This window comes from Microtus ochrogaster, unplaced genomic scaffold (assembly GCF_000317375.1).
Source record: "Microtus ochrogaster isolate Prairie Vole_2 unplaced genomic scaffold, MicOch1.0 UNK9, whole genome shotgun sequence".
Lineage (NCBI taxonomy): Eukaryota > Metazoa > Chordata > Mammalia > Rodentia > Cricetidae > Microtus > Microtus ochrogaster.
In genome coordinates, this window is record NW_004949107.1 from 8811260 (window position 1) to 8822273 (window position 11014).

Consider the following 11014-nt stretch of genomic DNA (forward strand, 5'->3'; position numbering starts at 1 on the left):
ACAGGGTTTCTCTGTGGTTTTGGAGCCTGTCCTGGAACTAGCTCTGTAGACCAGGCTGGTCTCGAACTCACAGAGATCCGCCTGCTTCTGCCTCCCAAGTGCTGGGATTAAAGGCGTGCGCCACCACCGCCCGGCACACACACACATTTAAATAAAAGTAAATCTTCTAAAAAGGTTTAAGAACACTGGCTGTTCTTCCAAAGAACCCAAGCATCTACATGGGGTGGCTCACAACCACTCCTCCAGGGGAGCCAAAGCCTTTTGGGGCCTCCATGGGCATCCACATATGTGGCATGCATACATACACATATTAAGAAAAAACTTTAAAATTTTTATTTTTAAATCATCTATGTAAGGCTAGGCATGGTGTCACACACCTGTAATTCCAACACCTGGGAAGTCAGGAGGATCACAAGTGTGTGTAAAGACAGCCCAGGTTACCCTGCGAGACTCTGCCTTAAAACAAACAAACACAAGCCGGGCGGTGGTGGTGCAAGCCTTTAATCCCAGCACTTGGGAGGCAGAGGCAGGCGGATCTCTGTGAGTTCGAGGTCAGCCTGGTCTACAAGAGCTAGTTCCAGGCCAGGCTCTAAAAGTACAGCAAAACCCTATCTCAAAAAAACAAAACAACAACAACAAAAAAAAACAACACCACAAACCTGTTATTCCCAACAGATACTCTATGGGCAAACTCTGTTTTTCTCAATTCTATTTATTCAATTCAATTATATTTGGTAATTCCTATGCCCTGTAAAATAGTTTGAAGGCATTCCCATTATCAAAATAAAAGATACAACCTCTAAACCTCAGGAAAGCACTGTGTAAACAAGCCGCAAGATGGGACTGCACCGAGCACATTAATAATTATCTTCTTTGTAACTTCAATAAATATTTAAACTTAAACCGACGACATTCATGGTGCTTATTTTAAGTAACCTAATAAATTGCTGCAGGAAGTCTCAACTTCGTGGCTGTTAAGATGAAGCCTTCTGGTGACACATTTCCCCTAGAGAGACCATGTCCTTGGTCACTGTGAAGACAGCAGGAGCTCCTGGTTTACAGCAATCTGACTCCTCTGGAAAGAGGCGTGAGAACTGAGGATGAGTGGGTGGGATGAGCCTAGACTGCACGCAGCCCTGGATTGGCTCCTCGGGACCACACAAACTCGGGTTGGGGGTTTGCCTATAACCCCAGTAGGAACGGACACTGGAAGAGCAGAAGTTGCCACAACACAGCCAATCCAAGGTCAGCCTGGAATACCTAAGTCTTGGCTCAAAAAACACAAACAAAATCCTAGGCATGAAAACCATAATAGAAGCCTGGTGATCCAGCACAGCAGCAGAGCGCTCGGCTAGCATTGCCCCAGACCTGGGGCTCCATTCTGAGCAAGGCAAAATAAAATAATAAGAGAATGATGTCACTCATTACTTCGTTTACAACTTTAGTCTAGGCTTACTTTAAATAGAACATTTTAAATAACAAACTGTACACTTAAGTCCTCAGGCACTGACTGAGCGAGCATTCCTCCTAGCCATAAGTATACCAAGGGCCCAAAGAATACATAAAGCCAGGAAAGCAGACACCAAGTCTCCTCACTGGAGGGAGAATCTGGCCCCTAGGATCAGAAACCTGCCTGAGGTTCCTTGAAAGAAGCAGGAGTCAAGAACTAGAAGCCCAAACGCTCTCTGCCCCCAGGAGTAGCAGCATACAGAGGGATGGCCACCCCACCCTCATTCAGCACTCTGCCTAGGACCGGCCCTGTCCATCCAGGAATGCTACTCTCAAAGCCCCGACAGGTCTCTGGCCTCTCAGTTCGACACCATCCCTGAAGGGCCAGGCTCCATCCCTGCCTGTAATCACCTCTTCCTGGTGCCCAGCACGCCACAGAGGAGTCCATACCACTGAGGAGGAAAAGATCCACCCCTTGGATGTATATTACCTGCCAGGCCTGCTTCCCAAACAGAATGGCTCCAAGCCCAGAGAGAGGCTGTACCGTGCAGTCGCCCTCAAGAGCACAAACGGTGGATGCTCCCCGAGCACCCCACTAGTGCTAGCACCCCATCAGTAAAAGCCAGGCAACACTCATTGCTCTCCGCATGAGCAGCCTCTGCAATGTCACCTCTCCTTCTCTGGGAAGACTGTGTTCCTAGTGACATGTGACCCTGGAGCAAGCCATCCTTCCTCTCCGCTCCCATCCCTGTTCCTCCAGCCTCTTGGAGGCTGCTTAAATTTCAACTACTTACTGAGTGGTATCCGTGGACTGTTTCAGCTAAGTTTTTTAAGAATAAAAATAAAGCATATTTAAAATACATATCCTTGAAGTAGTGACATTTTGGCCTTTCATCCAAAAGTCCTGTTAATGGTGGTTGAAGAAATCGTTCAGTAATCCAACCAAGACTAATGGCTACATATTTCAAGAGGTGAAGCAGTAATCTGTCTTTCTCTGGCCACTTGCCAAGAAAAATTAGTGTTCATTCTGTATACGGGCACAAGGCAGAACAGTCGGGAAATCCAGCCCCCACCTCTTAACAGGCTCGTCACCTCAGTGTTACACCCCAGCCAGCGTGTGCAGCCATTTCCAGGGCCAGCAGGCTTGCCTGCCCCACCCTACTCAGGGGCACTTCCCTCTCCCTCCTGCTCGGTGCCCAAGGCAGACAGGATATGGGCAGGGTGGGGCGAGAACAGTAGGATTGCCCCAGAGGCTTCACCACATACGATTTCAAAGTTTCCATTATAAAGAGTTTGTTGCTTTTTTTTGTTTGTTTTTTTTTAAAAAGACAACCCACCAGAACCCTGAGAACAAAAACTCAAAAGAAAACATTCAGTTAAAAATAGGAGTATTCGTGGGAGATATTTTAAATTCCTTTGAAGGGAATAATTCCTTATGTGGCAAGAAAAAGTAAGATGGTTGCCTCTCATTTAAAGAATCAAAGCAACCAAGGTACATCTGGTGCCCATTAGGGAGCAGCCCCAGGACCTCAAGTCTCTCAAAAGACCCCCCAAAAGCCCTCCCAAAAGATGGCTCAGCACCCAGCATGCCCTACAGAGCCTAGTAGACTAATACAATGTAAGAGCTACAGGAGAAGCTGTTAGCTTTACCTTTAACTTGTATTACTTTTACTGTTGCAACATTATTTTCTATTGTATCATTTTCTATCTTTCCCCCCTAAATATTTTCCAACTTTGGTTGAATTTTCCACTGCCGAGCTCAAAGATTCAGAGGGTGCCATCTGTTAATAAACCCACCTCATCCCTTTTCGATGTTAGACAAATAATTCAAATAATTTGATTTTTAAATATCACTGACAATCTAAGGTCAGAGCTAAAGGGTCCTTTTCAGCACACAGGCAAGTGCACGCACGCACACACACATACACACAGTTGGTAGAGCATTTCAAAGAACATAAACACTCTCTTAAAACCCTGAAGATGAATTTTAAGTGTGGAGTTCATGGGCCACAGAATCTTGCTTGAATGTTAGCGCCTTCACAGTCAAGACTTGGAGCATTCTTTCCACCCACCTGTGTGTGAATGTGCCCCGAAGCACCTGAAGTCAGGGCCTCACTGTGTAACCTTAACTGGCATGGAGCCTGCCTCTGCTACCCAGTGCTGGGATTAAAGCTGTTCACCAGCCAATCTTCAGGTTTATCATGCTTTTACAAAGGGGTAACAAACACCTTTAACCTTTGCCATGGTTGCCAGGATGCTTGTTGTCGGTCACAAAGTCAAAACAACTGGAGCAAGACCTCCAGTGGGCTGTCATGCTGTCTGCCCCAAGGCCACTGTTCTAGCCACCCATCAGACACTGCTCCCCTAGGGTAAAACTGCACTCTCTGGTGGTCACAAGCACCCTGTCCTAATCAGGCTCCTAGACTTCCTCGGACCTTTCCCAATCCCCTTTCCTTTCTAGATTGTCATAATTCTTGAATCCTGCTGACTTCCAGGCCCAACACTGCAGGCCATGACCTCAGCCTTCCCTTCCCCCAAACACCTTCTCTTTCTCCTGACTCTTGGCATCTTTGGAAACTGGTCAGAGTCCTCAAAATGGGCCACTCAGTAGGGTTGGACCAAGTCTGTTGCTAGGCTGGGACCCTCATAGACACTACTCCAGACTCCATCCAATCCGATGTGCCTGGAGGTTCACCCTCTTCCACATCTTCCTTAATGTTTCCAAATTCCATCCCATCACCCATGAGTTGGTTTTTACACCTCTCAAATTTCAAATGTAATATACACTTTAACCATGAACCGCTCCTGGGGCCCTCGGTTTTTCCCACCCAGGACTAATGAGATAAGCGAACAAATACCAACAGGCAGTGGCTAAAATAGACAACCACAATAAAGCTGCAGCTCACTGAAGAGGCTGGTGAACATGCTGAACAGAGAGGAGTGCTGGACTGACACTACTAACGGAAGTGGTGGGCACAAGGGCCAAAGGCCGGGATGGAAATGGGAGGAAACGGGGAACAAAGGTGGAGCAGTCCAGTAGGGGACACCAGAACTTCCAACATTCCCACAGAGACCAGAGGAGTCAGCCCGAGAAGTGACCTCCAGACATTGCTATCTTTAAAGGCTCCTCAGCTGTGAGAACACACCAGCAAGGACCAATCAGACAGTCCTGCAGGGACACATACAACACCAGGCCTCTGAGCCACCTCTCTGCCTCAAGTTTATCTTCCTCAACAACTGCAAGAGCATTCAGCGGCTCTCCACTACCCCCCAACTCTAACTCCTGTCTCTGCATGGTCACTAAGGCTGTGTCAAGACCTTCCTCATCTTCCCTGTTCTCCAAAGCGGAGCTGTAAGAGAGGGTGTTCCTTCACCTTGCCCACTTGAGCCTCTTGCTGGGTCCTCTCTCTTAGCTTGCATCCCTCAGCCCTCTGGATGCTTTCTCTGCTCTTGAAGTATTTTTTGTTCATCCAGTGTAGTGCAGTCTCAATACCACTTCCTCAGGAAGCCTTTCTTGGCTGCTCCCACGGTATCTTGTAACACCGTTTGGAAGCACACACTATTGGCCAAGCACTCGGCAGACTCAAAGGCACAGACAGGACCCAGAACCTTTGTGGTTATGCAAACATAACGACCATGAGCAGCCATTCCCTCTCAAACTCTGCCAGGAACAGTGTGCCACTTTTTGTGGGCAAAAGGGTCCGTCCCAAGGAGAGGCCATGGCGTGCAGGGTCTCCAGCCTAGGTTTTCAAAGCTCTGCTATGTCTGCCGGGCACCCTCTAAGGCAGACCCGCAGACATCAAATGTCATCGAATCCAGCACTACTGGATTTCCTGGTCATTTCAAAACTGCCGAAATGCAGAGATGAGCTCCTAGAAGGGTACGAAAGAAACTGGTGACGGAAGTTATCCTTAACGTGCAGGGCAACCGAAGGCCTCTCCTTTAAGGTATCTTGAATATTGCTTCTAAATAAATATAAAAAGGTCCTTTTAGAAAAACACCAAAGTGTTGTCCAAGTTGCAATTACGGAATGAGAAGTACCCATTAACAGGCAAGGGACCCGAGGGCACCGACACACTGAAAGGGTTTAAATGGCCAGAAGGAAGCATACAATTAACACAGCTGGCAACGGGCTCTCGCTTCTCAAATGATCTACTCACAAAACATGAAGTGGTAAATGCTGTCTGAGCACTCAGGGTGCTTCGTCAGGGCACTTCAGGGGCCCCCATCACCTCACCTTTTACAAGCTAGCTCATACCATGCAGGTGCCCAAACAGCTCTGGGTGGGGCATCTCAACGTGGATCAGCAGAGGTAAACAGGAGGTCATCACCTTTAAGAACACATCTTAAACTAAATGCCAAACAAGGTATTCAATCAACAGATTTTATTTCTAACTTTCAACAACCCCCCCCACCCCATTAGCCAGGTGTGGAGGTGCAAGCTTTTAATGCCAGCACTGGGGAGGCAGAGGCAGGGGGATGGGAGTTTGAAGGCCTGCCTGACCGTCCTATTGAGTTCCAGGACAAGACTGAAGTAGCTTTTATAATGACATAGCTTATTTAAACAGAAACGATCTAATTCCTTTAGTTATCAGCATCTCAGGTATGGTGCTCGTGTTTTATTAAATTTGCATGTATGAGTACTTGCATGTGCTCCATCAGTCACGGCACACAGTAGTGGTCAGAAGACAACTTGCGGGGGTGGGGGGGGGGAGGAGTTGCTTCTCTCTGAGATCCAGGGGTTGAACTCACACAGTCAGGTTTGATGGCAGGCACCCCCATACTCACCAAGGTATCTCGCCCACCCAGGTATCTTAGCTGTATCATTTGCTTTAATTTTCCTAGCATCTCATGGTTCAAGGAGGCCAAGCAACACACACATCATCACAGAGCTAGTGTGGTAAAACCAGGTTCAAACTCCACTGTTTATAAAACACTGCATGTGCTATAACTGATTCTAATTAACTAGAGGTCAGGTAAAACCAACCTACAGCGCTGTAAATGACATTTGCAGTGATGTCACTCTCAAGGGCAAGCACAGGAGCCTTTAGAGAGAGGAAGTTCCTACTTCTTAACATAAACAGGAGCTCACACTCACGCGTTCAGCACAGGCTACATTATGTCATTAACAGAAAGGAAACCCTTGGTCAACTGACTCCAAGTTCATGGTCCTAACTACCAAACCATCTTTTCACAGTTCACAGGGCCTTGCTACATTCTTAGAACTGATTACCTTGGTTAGTAAGGTTTTTTGGTTTTTGTTGGTTTCTTTTTTTTTTTTTTTTTGATTTGAAGAATCTAAACAAACCTAGTTTAAAATGTCACAGAATGAAAAGTGGAAAGTATCGATTTCCTGACTACTGGGAATTTTCCCTCAAGGAGAAAAAGCAAAACAAAACCAAAAGATAACACCCTGCTGAAGGGAATGTCTATAGAGACACAGAAAATAATTTGTGATAATTTATTACATTTACATATAATATGGACACCTAAAAGTACCATAAATGTTAAAAATACACATTATATTTAATCAGATACAATGCTGGCTCTCAAAAAATTGGGATTTTGTTACAATAATGAAGCCAAACCAAGCAAACAAAGCTGGCAGCAAAAGTAACAACTTTACAATACTGGCAACATACAGTTGAGACTAATAGGAAACTCAGCAGGGCTAACTTTTTCCAGGAGTAACTGCACCTGGATACTCAGGAACCAGTCCATCAAACTGTAACTGCTTCTCAGGCTCTGTTCGGACTGGCAAAGCCTCTCTACCAGTAGGCGATGATGAAATGATTACATCAATTCTCAAAAAGCCTCACCCCACACACGCACACACCCCTTATCCAAACAGTAATTGCCTCTCTAGAGAGGCAGAAATTCATCCTACCATTTTAATATATTCATCAAGCACCCACTCCAGAAGGGGAGAAAAGACAGCTGGAACTATATCTGGGGTAGGGCAGGGTGAGCTGGGCCTGGGGTTAAGTGCTGTCTCCTTACCTGAGTAATTTCTGTTAAGTAATTAGGAAATATTTACTGCTTTGGAAATAGTTGAGCCTCATTCAATTCATGCTTTAATCTGTACACAGCATAGAATGCCAGACAATTGTGACCCCAAAGCAATTAGAGACGACAAAAGACTGCTATGGTAAGTTCTGAGAGTTTTGGTAATTTATATACCGCTATTTGTGTGTTTTAATGGGTTGTAGTACCAAATACTAGCCTGGTTGCAAAATCTCAAAACTCTACTTAGTAATTTTTGAAGTATGAACAGACTGTCTAATAAAGCTGTTTTAAAATGCCCGAACAGTCAAATAACATGTCCATTAAACGAGTTAGGAAAAATTAATAGCACCCACCCAATGTGTCAAGACAGGTCTAATAGAGACCCGAAATTACGGATTATTTTGTTTGTTGTTGAGATAGAGTCTATGTAGCCCTGGCTCTCCTAGAACTTAAAAGATCTGCTTGCCTCTGCCTTCCCTGTGCTGGTATTAAAGGTATAGGCCCCACACCTGGCCCTAAATTATGGCTAAAAACAAAACAGTAGCCATTTCCAAGTTTACTTGAGAAACAAAGACTTATCCTTTCTCTCCTTCATTTGAGAAAGCCCCCCAAATTTCTAATATAGAATATCCCAACTTTAAAACCAACCAGCATCATTTTAAGACGAGCAGTATTTGGTCTTGTCTCCTAATATAACCCTTAAACATACACACATATTTGAACAAACAGTATAGTGGAAATTCAACAGTAAATTATCCATCCCCCACTTTTAGCGTAACTGTAATATGTTAAAATTAGGGAAATCTATTTTTTTTTAATTTTTTTGGTTTTTCGAGACAAGGTTTCTCTGTGTAGCCCAGGCTGGCCTAGAAGGTAGCGATTAGCTAGCCTCTGCTTCCTGAGTACTGGGATCAAAGATATGGACCACCATGCACTGCTTTGAATTATTTTTTTTTAAGTATATCTTCGAAACCATAAGCCATCTCTATGCCCAGGCCTTACAAAAGCACAGGGACTAGGCGAAAGCAATTCATAAGCAAATTATGTTTGTTTTTTTCTAAGACTACCTCATTCCTTAGGTCTTAAAAACCTGCTACCTCCATCTGTCAAGCTTGGGCGATTTCAGCTAGACAAATCTGAACGGTTCCAACAAGAGATCACTGTTTTTGGCAAGCGGAAGCTGAACCAGCGGGAACTTCGCTGTGATCTCTTTAAGCACTTAAGCATCCTATTCGTCTTCAAAAACAACCGTACAAAGCAAGTATCCCGTTTCTGAAACTAAGTAGGGGAAACAAGGCTCACACTAACTTGTCACTTAACAGCACGTGGCAGAAACAAGCCCAGTGAAGGGACTTAAGTTTAACGGAGAATTCGGCATTCTATTATATTTGCCATCTGCACAAAAACACTAAATTAAGAGCAGCAGACAGCGTCCCGAGGGGGAAAGCAGTATTCACGCTGGAAAGGAAGTTTCAAGCGATCGGCTGATTAAAAAAAGACCACCGCGCTGGAAAGCGCGGAAATTACTCAGGCCAAGTTCTACGGGGCTCCGGCACACTTCTTTGGTCTTAAAACCTAACCAAATATAAAGAGCTCTCGGACTGTGCGTAAAAACTCCCCGGTTCGACTAGGTTTCATAATCTCTATTAAAAAGAAACAGAAGTCGGACTAGGACAGGTGGAAGTGACCAGCCGGCCTCGGGCGGGTCCCTCGCGGTGAGAGGTTTGAACCCCACTGGAGCGCACTCTGGGCTGGGCCCTGGTCCCACCCTCCTAGCTCAGTCCCGTTGCCTCCCCCCACAAACCCTGAAAGAATCTGTTATAACAGGAAGCCTATTTTCACCCACTGGCTTTGAAACCTGAAAAGCACGGCTTACGGGGGGGGGGGGGTTGAGGGGCAGAAGAACAGGTTTTACAATTCCCATCAGTCTATCAAGTTGGGGATGCTGACGCGAACACCGCGGGCAAGGGAGCAAAGACCAGCCACCCTGCAGCCAACCCAGGTTACAAAATGTGTACAATACTTTTCAAGATGACCTCGCACGCCGTGACACTAAAAAGTAGCCGTCTTCACTGAACTTCCTTTCCACCTAAGACCCCACAGCTCAGGGGACCCCAAACGAGTGCAATTAACCAGACGCTGGGTATCAGGTCCCCAAAAGGGTCCCCGCTCCGCAGGCTCGCCCACCCGCCACTCGCAGGGTCCGCTCCCCAGGCTCTGTCCTGAGTCTGGTTAATCATTCAACGCGGGCGGCGTGGAATATTTTATTTTAGAGGTCAAAGCGAATGGTTCTCCCGAAGTTTCACAGAAACCAGTCTTTGGGGACTCGGAGGTAACAGTGCCTGCAGCTTGGGGGAGGGCGCGGGTGGAAAGCGGCCGCCAGAAGCTCACAAACACCTGATCTGCCCCTGCGGCACCCGAGCCCGGCGCAGTGCGCGGGCGGGGCAGCACACCGCACGCGCCGCTCCCCCACCGCCCGGCCCGCACCTCCCGCGCGGGGTGCAGCGCGGCCCCAGGGTGTCACTGCCCTCTCCCTGTGACAGCAGGAACAGCGGAGGCAGAGCAGGTGAGAAGGTCGGGCAGGAGGGGAGAAGGAGCGGTAGGTGAGGAGGCCGGGGAAACGATTGTGCGGAGGCCAGGGAAGTGAGGAGCCGGGCGGAGGGGAGGAGGGCCCGAAGGAGCAGAGACACCGCAGGAGCCACGGAGGAGCGGCGGGAGTGCAGGGCGCCCGCACCGGCCGGAACTGGCGGCAGGGCGGGGACGCCGGGCCCGTGCCCACCCACCCGGCCCTACCTTGTCCGGGGGCAGCTCCAGCTCTGCGGGGCGGAGCGGGAGACCGCGGCAGCATCCACGTCCCAGCCGCGCTTGCGGCTCAGCCCCGCGACCGCCGCCGCTCTTGCTCCATGCGCCGCGCGCGGACGGGCAGCCCGGCGGGGTCTGGGAGGCTCCGGCTCGCCTCGGCTCCAGCACTTGTTGCCGCTGCCGCCGACGCGCCTCACTCCCCGCCGCGGCTCCTGGCACCGCCGCCGCCTACGGCGTCCCCCCCCCACCGGCCCCGCCTCCGCCCGCCGCACCAATCAGACGCAGCGCCACCCTCGCGCGTCACCGCCGGGACGGCCGGGCCCCACCCCGTAGCCCAAGTTTGGGGAAGGCCGACCTCCCACCTTCCCACCGGTCTGCACCCGGGCCCGCCGGGCTCTCCGCCCTTCGTGACGCGCTGAAAGCCCTCTGCTACACCGGGAATCGCGATCTCCAAAGATGCGCCCCCCACCCGCCCCAAGAAGTAGCCTCCCCCCACCCTGCCGAGACTCAGGGTCCAGTCCAAACTCCTCAGCTCCCGGGGCTCCTCTGTGCTTGTCGGCTTGGCGCTTGGTGAGAGTTTTGATGGCTCTTTCCGGCCAGGACCGGCGTGTGCCTAGGCCTTAGACGGCTCCACCTTGGGAGGTGAGGAGAGGGAAACCTGGACCTAAGTGAATCTGACCTTTGCTCGCCGGGCACCCAGTGTCTGGTGCCATCTGGCTGCTCAAAGCCCAAGGGTGGTGCCTGTTCGGCTCCGGGT

At 48.8% G+C, this 11014-nt stretch overlaps 1 protein-coding gene across 1 annotated transcript in view; it reads right to left on the minus strand.

Moving 5' to 3' along the window:
* B3gnt2 (UDP-GlcNAc:betaGal beta-1,3-N-acetylglucosaminyltransferase 2) overlaps nucleotides 1–10479 on the minus strand; it is a 24180-nt gene extending 13701 nt beyond the window's left edge. Inside the window, exon 1 of the mRNA XM_005366468.2 lies at nucleotides 10249–10479. The gene's annotated coding sequence lies outside the window, so the exon portion shown is untranslated. The remainder of the gene's footprint in view (nucleotides 1–10248) is intronic.
* Between the last annotated feature and the right edge of the window lie 535 nt (nucleotides 10480–11014).